This window comes from Lepidochelys kempii, unplaced genomic scaffold (assembly GCF_965140285.1).
Source record: "Lepidochelys kempii isolate rLepKem1 unplaced genomic scaffold, rLepKem1.hap1 scaffold_191, whole genome shotgun sequence".
NCBI lineage: Eukaryota > Metazoa > Chordata > Testudines > Cheloniidae > Lepidochelys > Lepidochelys kempii.
The window spans coordinates 58,634-68,102 of NW_027621919.1; positions in this window are offsets into that span (position 1 = coordinate 58,634).

The window sequence follows — 9,469 nt, forward strand, 5'->3', positions numbered from 1 at the left end:
CCCCCAAACTGAAGCAAATACTCACCAGCAAACACACAACAAAAACACTAACCCAGGAACCTATCCTTGCAACAAACCCCTTGCCAACTCTGTCCACATATCTCGTCTAGGGACACCATCCTCGGACCTAATCACATCAGCCACACCATCAAATGTGCCCAAATACATTTGTTAGTCTCTAAGGTGCCAGAACTACTCCTCGTTTTGTTTTTGTTTTTTTGCTGATACAGACTAACACGGCTCCCACTCTAAACTAAATGATTGCATCTCTCCCCAAAATCGATCTAGAAGCACAAAGAACACCCTGGAGACCAGGCCTTTAAACGTTAGGAAACATCAGAGTTAAGGTGACGTATACACACTTCGCGCAGTGCTGTTGTGCATGTGTGTTATGATACAGACTTACAAGTGTGGCCTTGGGGTCAATTCCCTGCCCCCCCACAGCATCAATTTCCTCCAGACTCCCAAGGGAAGTGGTGCTTCCTCCATCCCTTGATGAGATGCCTTTCTGGAGTCTGCTTTGGTCCAAAACTCGCGACTGCGCCATACAGGAGGCCTGTGATATGTAGGGGGCCAGATGAGATGATCTAAGAGTCTCTTCTGGCCTTCAAGTCTCCAAATCTCTGCAAAACCGAGTGCGGCACATTGAGCATCCTCGGATGGTTCCACGTGTGGCCTGCGTGAACCCTTGCACGACCACTGAGTGTGTGGGGGTGACCCAGGGGGAGCAGCTCAAACACGCACAGGAGCCGGCTCAGGGCAGGACATGAGCCCTGCAGGGCAGGGGTGGGGGTGGCAGTGACATCACAAGGGCCTTTTGCAGCACTCAGCTGATTGGTGAAAGGAGGTTGGGAGGCGGTGACCACACAGAGAGTCCACGACAACGGCCAGGGAGGACAGGCTGCAGGGCAGGGGGATCTCAGAGACCCCCGGGGCTTTGCTGCAGGGAGTCTCCTTCTGGAGGTGTCTCCTTGAGGACTGAGAGAGAATTCAGGGTCTCGTATGTGAGCGCGAGGTGGAGCCTCTCTGGAGTTTTCTCCTTTCCCACTGCTCATTGAGCGAGAAGACAGACGTCCCTGTGGAGAAGGGAAGAGCCCCAGAGAGGTTTGGTACCGAGGCAGCCTGATCCGCCCGGTGCTGGCCAAATTCTCGGCACGGAAAACAGGAGGTTAAGGTGGGACAATTTTCCCCCAGCTAGGCCTTTGTCCCTTCGAGTCCTTGGGGTTTGTCTTTTTTGGTTTCTCTTTTCCTGCTTCCCTCCCTCCACTGGCGAGGAGGGGGCTGCTCTGTAGCCCTCATGGTGGGAGGCCTCCCAAAGAGATGGGACAGGAAGCGTGCTCTGAGAGTAATCCTCACCGGTGACCTGAGCCATCCCTGGGCCATCTGGGGAACCCTCAGCCCACCGCCAGAGTCTCCACGCTGATTGGCTGAGCAGGGGGTCTAGTGGCAGGGAGGAGATTCAGGACTTTGTTGTTCTCATTTAAGGCCCAGCAAATAAGCCAGAACCAATCATTTGCTTGGTGAATTGTTCTCCTTCTCGCTGCTGATTGTCTCTGATCCGTTCCTGGTTCTCGCTGGTGTTCTCGTGCTTCTAAAACACTTGCTAAAGAATCGCTGTGAATGGTTGTTGGTCTGTAATTCATTGCAGGTCACTTTATTCTGATCATTCAGTGTGTGAAACTCCAGACTGAAAGTCAGGACAGCCAGATCCTGTTCCCAACTCTATCCCGACAGGTTGTGTGATGGAAGACAAGGCCCTTCGCCTTTCTCAGCCTTTGTTTCTCCCTCTGTCAGTCGGGGAGAACAATCCTCTCACACCTGCCTCCCGGTGGGGGGAGGCTGGGGAGCTGTGGGGACCTGTTTGAGAGTGCCACTCGGAGCAGTGTATCGTAGGAGGTGTCCTGTCGGGTTGAGTCATTCCAGAGGATGATGTCTTGCAGCAGAACCCCGTTTTCCCAACCTGGCCTGACACAGCTTTGCATGTGAACCAAACCAATGGTGCACACAGGTCCAGAAGCCGGCAATTTCTCCTTTGGCTGCTAGATGGCGCTGCAGGCTCCCACTTCCCCCTTCTCCTGGTCAGCGCAATGGGGGTTAGTCTCCCCAAAAAAAACCGCCCTTCTCGTTTTGAACGTTCCTTGATGTGCACCCTGTGGACTGTCGGGATACGTGTCCAAAAGTTGCAGGGTTTGTTTCATGGTCTACACAATGACAATCTTTCTTCTTTTTTAGACGTGACTCCATTTTTGGTCAAGATCCTTGATTATTCAGGGACTTATCCCGGAAGACCCAAAGTATTTGGGACATGAGACTTGTCTGGAAGGACGTGTTGCCGGCACCCAGTGCTGACACACATGAGACTGCACAGCATAATACCAGTAATACAAGCAATACAGGAAAGAGAAGTCTCAATAACAGGCTAAATAAACCACCAAGCCAAAACGACAAACTCCAGCCTGAAAACAAGGTTTGCAACCAATCGCTCTCTGGGGCAGTATAGGCAACCTGTGCTCCGGCTCGGGCCTGGGCCTCAGCCTGTACCACCTTCTCATAGATCTCATAACTGCTATCATTTACATATACGGAACATCGGGGCCCAACGGGGGCACAAACCCCTCCTTGGGATGCCAAGAGATAGTCCAAAACCAGCCTGTTTTGGAGGGAAAATGTCCTGAGCTGCTGAACCTCTTTATTTAATGTTTTTACTGCTGATCCTAAATCACTAACCGAGTCCTCTAACTCTAAGGCCACTTTCTCAAGTACCATTTGCAGCCTTACAGTATAGCGGCCTATGCCTGCCATGGCTGGCCCGGTAAACAGTGGCGCTATTCCCAGTACAGAGCACCCTACCAGCTTCTCGGTTGTGAGGGGATTCTTCATAGTGCCCTCCAATGCCATAGTCAGTCGCCGCAGGGTCTTTTCTCGTGACTCAACAGAGGTGTCTCGGGCATTTCTAATCTTTCCTTTGGGCAGCGTGGCAGTTATGGAAAGATGAGGAACTCCACGAGCTATATAACAGCTACCTGTCCAGTTGGCTGGCAGCACCTTGTAAGCCTTTCGGCCACATACAAAATAGTGACCCTGTGGGGCCCAGTAAGGACTGTTTCTTAAGGGGATTCCTGGGATATTTAAGGCTGCTTTGGCTGCTTTTCCAAACAGTTCATGTGCCCCTAAGGGGGCATCCCATCCTCCTGATTGGGTACAAGTGGGGGCGTTTCTAATTGTGCCATTCAAATTACACTCTCCATGGGGACCACTACAAACCCACCATTGGCTTGCGACATTGGGGATATTAACTGGACGGCAAGTTATATTTCCAAACCCCTCTTTTGAGGTAAGATTATTTGTAAGAGTTTCCCTAAAAGGGGAGGAACCATTACACCCACACTGCTGGCCTCCCCTCTTGGTCTTTATCCAATACCCATCAGCCCACTGTGTAAATAACACAGGAGCTTTTTCCCACAGGACGCCCATAGTGATCAGATTGGCTTCGGGTAAAACATAACACTCCCTCAGTGAGTACTGCAACTGAATACTCCTGGTCCTGAGAGGTGGCTTGCTGTAAAGAGGTCTTGTTCCAGAATGGCGAGTCCGTTCTTTCCTGCTCTTTGGTGGCGGCTAATTCTGCTAGGGTCAGGGGCAGCATGTCAAAGGGCATTCCCGTTTTGGGGGACAGTGGAGCCGGAGCACATACCCAGCAATCAGTCTGGTTTGTTAAAGTAGCATCATGGTGTGCAAGCGAAACAAAGGAGTTATGCTCCCGATATGCACAGTTTGGAAATACCAATACAGAGAATAACAATGTTACCCAATTATTTATCACCAGAGTCTTCCCAAGCCAGCGTCTCCAGTACCTGGGTGGGCCCATTTTAGCATTAAGGTGCCCGCTATTTGTGTCTTTTAAAAAGTAGCTTTAGCCCGAGATCGTCACTAGATGAGGAATCAGCAGGTTGGACGGTCCACTGTTCTGCTGACGAGGGGGCAGGTACTGCCTTCAGACGAGAGTGATGGATCCAGTTCTTGTGTCCCTCGGTCTTTGCCACTGTATGGGAGATCAGCAGGACAGTATAGGGTCCTTTCCACTTTTCCTGGAGAGGCTCGTCTTTCCAGGTACGAACAAGCACGGAGTCACCGGGCTGTAAGGAGTGAACGGGAGAGTCCAAGGGGAGAGGCTGGGAATCCTTGGTATACCTGTGAAGAGACAAGAGAACAGCAGACAGGGAACGCATATACTGTGACAAAAAAACATTACCAACTCCCATTCCCCTGACAGAACCGGGGTGCCATTCAGAGGCCATGCCCTTCCAAACATAATTTCAAAGGGACTGAGCCCTAATCTACCCTTTGGAAGAACGCGGATATGGAGTAGGACGAGGGGCAAAGCATCAGGCCATCGCAGTGAGGCTTCTTGGCACACTTTTGAGAGATGCCGTTTAAGGGTCTGATTGGTCTGCTCCACTACCCCACTGGCTTGCGGTCTCCAGGGCGTATGGAGTTTCCAGGGGATCTGTAAGGCATGTGAGATGCTTTGAATGATTTTTGACGTGAAGTGTGTCCCGTTGTCAGATTCCATCCACAGGGGGAGTCCAAAGCGAGGCATGATCTCCTTAACAAACTTGAGGGCCACTGTTCTGGCAGTGCAATTACGGCATGGGAAGGCTTCTGGCCATCCGCTGAACCGATCCACTATGACAAGGAGATATTTGAACCCTTGGGTCCGGGGAAACTCAGTAAAGTCTATTTGCCACACTTGCCCGGGGCCCGGAGTGGGTTCTAGGGCAGCTGGTGGCACAGGATGTCCCGGTCGAGGGTTATTCTTTTGGCAGACTAAGCAGTCCGCTTGTACCTGGGCAGCCAGGGGTCGGAGTCCGGAAGTGATAAAGTATTTTCCCATTAGCTGGATAAGTGCTTCCCTGCCAGCATGAGTGGTTTGATGTAGTTTCTGCAGCACTAGCCGGATTAGGCCCTTTGGTAGGAGGACCTTCCCTTCTGGGGAATGGAGCCATCCCTCCTTTTCCCGGAGACGGAGTTTGTCAGTTAGCTGTCTCTCCTCCCCAGAGTACTGAGGGGTTGGAAGCTCCCCTCCTGATGGGCTAAGGGCATGCATATGGGCGTTCTCAGTCTGAGGGGATGGCAGGGTGGCAGCATGCTTAGCCTCTCTATCTGCCCAGACGTTACCTCTGGCCACATCTTGATCCTCCCTTTGATGGGCTTTACAGTGTACCACCGCCACTTCCGAGGGAAGTTGTACGGCTTCTAGGAGACGGAGGATTTGGGGCCCGTACTTGACTGAGGAGCCTTGGGCTGTCAGCATTCCCCTTTGCTTCCATAGGCCAGCATGAGCATGCAGCACCCCAAAAGCATACTTTGAATCAGTAAAAATGTTGACCCGCTTTCCTTTTGACAGTTCAAGTGCACGGGTCAGGGCTATTAGTTCGGCAAGCTGGGCAGAGGTCCCAGCATGCAAACCTTCAGCTTCCACAGTGTCATGGAGCGTCACAACAGCATAACCCGCCCTCCTTTGCCCATCTATTACAGTACTGCTACCATCAGTGTACCACTCATAATCTGCATTTGGGAGAGGTACATCCTTTAAATCCGGATGGCTGGAGTACTGGGCATCTATGATCTCTAAACAGTCATGTTTCTGTTCCTCTGTTTCTGGCAAGAGAGTGGCTGGGTTAAGGGAGGGGCAAGGCTGTAAGGTGACTTCAGAGTTCTCTAACAGCTTAGCCTGGTACCGAGCAATCCGAGCCTGGGTGAGCCAAAGCCCTCCCTTTGCAGCCAATAAGGCTCGGACCATATGGGGAGTATAGATTTGCATAACCCCTCCCAATGTTAGCTTCTTGGCTTCCTCAAGCAATAGGGCAGTAGCTGCGACCGCCCGTAAACATGCCGGCCAACCCTTTGCAACCTGATCCAATTGCTTAGAAAAATAAGCCACAGGACGCTTCCATGCTCCTAACAGCTGTGTAAGCACTCCTAGGGCCACCCCCCTTCGTTCATGTACATACAACTGAAACGGCTTAGAGAGATCTGGCAGGCCCAGAGCCGGGGCTTCCATCAATTTTCTTTTCAGGATTTTAAATGCCCTGTCAGAAGGGGCAATAGAAGGGGTCATGATCTGCTCCTTTTACACAGTCGTACAGGGGTTTAGCCCACAGTCCAAACTCTGGGATCCATATCCTGCAAAAGCCTGCCATACCCAGAAATGCCCTGAGCCGCTCACAATTATTTGGAGAGGAACTTGACAGACAGCTTCCTTTCTTTTTCTTGAAAGCTGACGCTCCCCTTGCCTTAGCTGTAACCTGATCCCTCTTCACCTCAGACAACAGGGTTCTCAGGAGTATATTACAATCATCCCAGTCCGGCTTGTGACTACTGAGGCACCCCTCAAAGACTGATATAAACCTGCTTGGGTTCGTTGAGAATTCCCCAGCCTGTGTTTTAAAAGCTGCTTAGTCTATTGGATTGAATGGCACATGGGTGTAAACTTGCATAGTGGTAGCCTGACGTCCGTCTGCCCCTGGGCAAGCCACAACAGTCTCGGTAAGCAAAGGATAGAGTCCCACCGAGGGGGCAATCTCTGTAACCCGAGGCATCCTACCCTTATACGGTGGGGGTGTGGGGGCCGAAGGGGACACCGGCTCTGCCATTACAGTGGGGGTGGGGGTCTGGAGACTAACATTAGCTGCTACCAAACCAGTTGGAGTCAGATTACAGCGCTGTAAAATATCTGGTCGAGTACATAAAGTCAGAAACAAATGCGCATACATATGTTCATTCCATTTCCTTGTTCTCTGACAGAACAGGAGTAACTGAAGGATTGTGTTGTAATTAATTGACCCTCCTGGTGGCCACCACTCCTGGTCCTCTAGTTGATATTGAGGCCAGTCAACTGTACAGAACCGTTTTAATTGGCTCTTAGTCATCGGATCCGCACCAAATACCTTCCAGTTTGCTAGAATGCACTCTAGGGGCGTACACCGTGCCCTAACCTCTGAGCTCTGTCCCTGTCCCATACCTACAGGGTAACTCTGGGCGTCCCCAGGTTCCAACAGAGCATATAATCCGGATTTTAAAGGATCCTACCTTATCCAAGGGACCGGTTCTTCACCGCCGTCCTGCAGCTGCTCCTCCCCCACGTCTAAGGGACCGGTTCTTCACCGCCGTCCACAACAGCTTCTCCACTATATGAGTGCGTTGCACCGTTGTGCCCTCTGGGGTCGATCAAACTGCGTCTCCTCCGAGGCCCCCGATGAACTCACCGGTGCGCGCTGGGCGTCGGTTCTCGCCGCAATCCTCGACCTCCAGGAGGGGTCCGGGCAAGGCTAAATTGCAGCCTCGAGCCCACCCAGGGACGCCAAAAGCTGTTGCCGGCACCCAGTGCTGAGAGGCTGAACAACAGCTTGAGTGGTTCGTTACCCGGTGTGCTACACCCAATAATCACAATGGGGTGGAGAAGCAGAAAAGTTTATTTGCAGCTGCAAAAAGGTACAGGGAGAATAAAATCTCAAATCCTGCACACAGAGCAGGAAGTTACACAGGCTTTTATACATCCTTTTTCCCAGCATACTTATCCAATAGCAAGCTGCCCCAAGTATCCATATAGCCAGCCAATCCAGTTCCCAGCTAGTTCCCTGATTCTCTGTATCATTTGTTAAACTATACATAAAGCTGCTTTATTCAGCATTGTTCTTCCATATCTCCCGTTTGGCCTTGCTTAGTGTCAGGCAGTCTGACTCTGCAACATACTGTTGCAGATTCTCAGCATAACTGCTGCGAGTGCCTCCAGGCCGGGGGGCCAAGGACACTTGGGCCTAGCACGCAGAGCTGCTGCGAGTGCCTCCAGGCAGGGGGTGGGGGGCCCAAGGACACCGGGGCCTAGTGCGAGGGGGCTTCATCGACACTCGTGGTCTTCCATCCCCTCGAGTTACCTAGTGGCCATGCCCCAGTGTTCCCAACAATCATATTCTGTGATGAATGTTGCTGCAATTAAAAATGGAGTTTAGAAATTCAAGATGGCGCACACGATTGGAAGGGTTTGAACTCCATCTTGGTACCCTTTCTTCCTGGCATTTTCCCGCCAAAACTCTGTGTCCCTGATGGAACCGGAGGGGCAGAGAACTGGCTGGGCCCGGTGGGGCAGGGCCCGTCGGCATGCGCCTCAGGAATGTGCGCCACGGCGAGCGTACGAGGGAGGGTCGGGGGTGACCCAGGCACTGTCCACCATGGAGGCAGCCAGGGCCAGGTTCTTTGCGCGGCATCGGATCAAGACTCCGGCTTCTAACATCTGTCAAGAACTCGGATACTTACCTGACTCCCGTCATCCACCAAACGCCCCAGTGCAGGCTTTGCTGTCGGCCCAGATCTGTTGATCTCTTGCTTCGGCAGGAGAGAGCCAGATGCTCCAATGCTCCAGAGATCCTGAGATGGACCATCCATTGTCGGGGTCCTCCTTCTGCAGCTTGGAGAGAGAGAGTCATTATTTTTCGGGCATTTATTAGTTTAACCAAAGGACAGTTTAAAGGTCTGGGCTTTATGCCCCTTGCTGGAATCTATGGGGAGGTATTTGTAGTGTTCCCCATTGTGAATCTTCCCCTGGCTGTATCTATCCCTTAATAAATCTTCTTTCTGTTTAAGGTTATATTCTTTCTATCCTTTATTTCAGTGCAACATGGGTGGGAGGCACAGAGATTTCTAATGCTCCCAGTTGATAGATGCTGGTAGGAGTCGGACCTGTTGAAAATGTCACCTCCTTATTCCTGACAGAGATTTGGGGGTAACAGTGCGGAATGAATGTTGTTCTGTGCACCAATATGGAAATGAGGGGTGACCCCTCCCCTGTACATTGCTGCTCAATCCAAAATTCATTCTGCACATGGACGGTGTGTGGTAGGCTGAAGGGTTCGGCGTCTGGGAGGGGGCTCAGGTGGGGCAGAGGGTTGGGGTGTGGGCTGTTGGGTGGGGCCAGGGATGAAGGGCTCAGGGCTAGGGCAGAGGGTTGGGGTGCAAGAGTGTGAGGGGTCCGGCTGGGGGTGCGGGCTCTGGGGTGGGGTTGAGAATGAGGGGTTTGGGGTGCAGGTTCCTCTGTCTAATCTCCAAGATGCTCTGGAAATAAGACGCCATGTCCTGTGATGAGCTCACACCCAAGAGCAGAGGGTGTGAGAACTCCAGCAACTGAGAGGGCAAGGGATTTACCGTCACACAGGGCGTTTGCTCAGAACAACCCCTCCTCAGCCAAACACACACAAACCCAGCACAAAGCAAGGGAGGGGCTTGCTTCGATTGTTTTACTTTTTACTTTTACAAAAGGTTTTTTCAAAAGCATTTCCTGTTCCCCATGGGAAGGAAGTGGATGGTTGTGGGGAAGGGAACTTCAGCATGGTGGAGCTGGGAATTTGGGGAGAGGCAGAGGGAGGGGAGTGGGTGAGGGGGTGAAGGGGCAGTTGCGGGGGAGGGAGGCTAA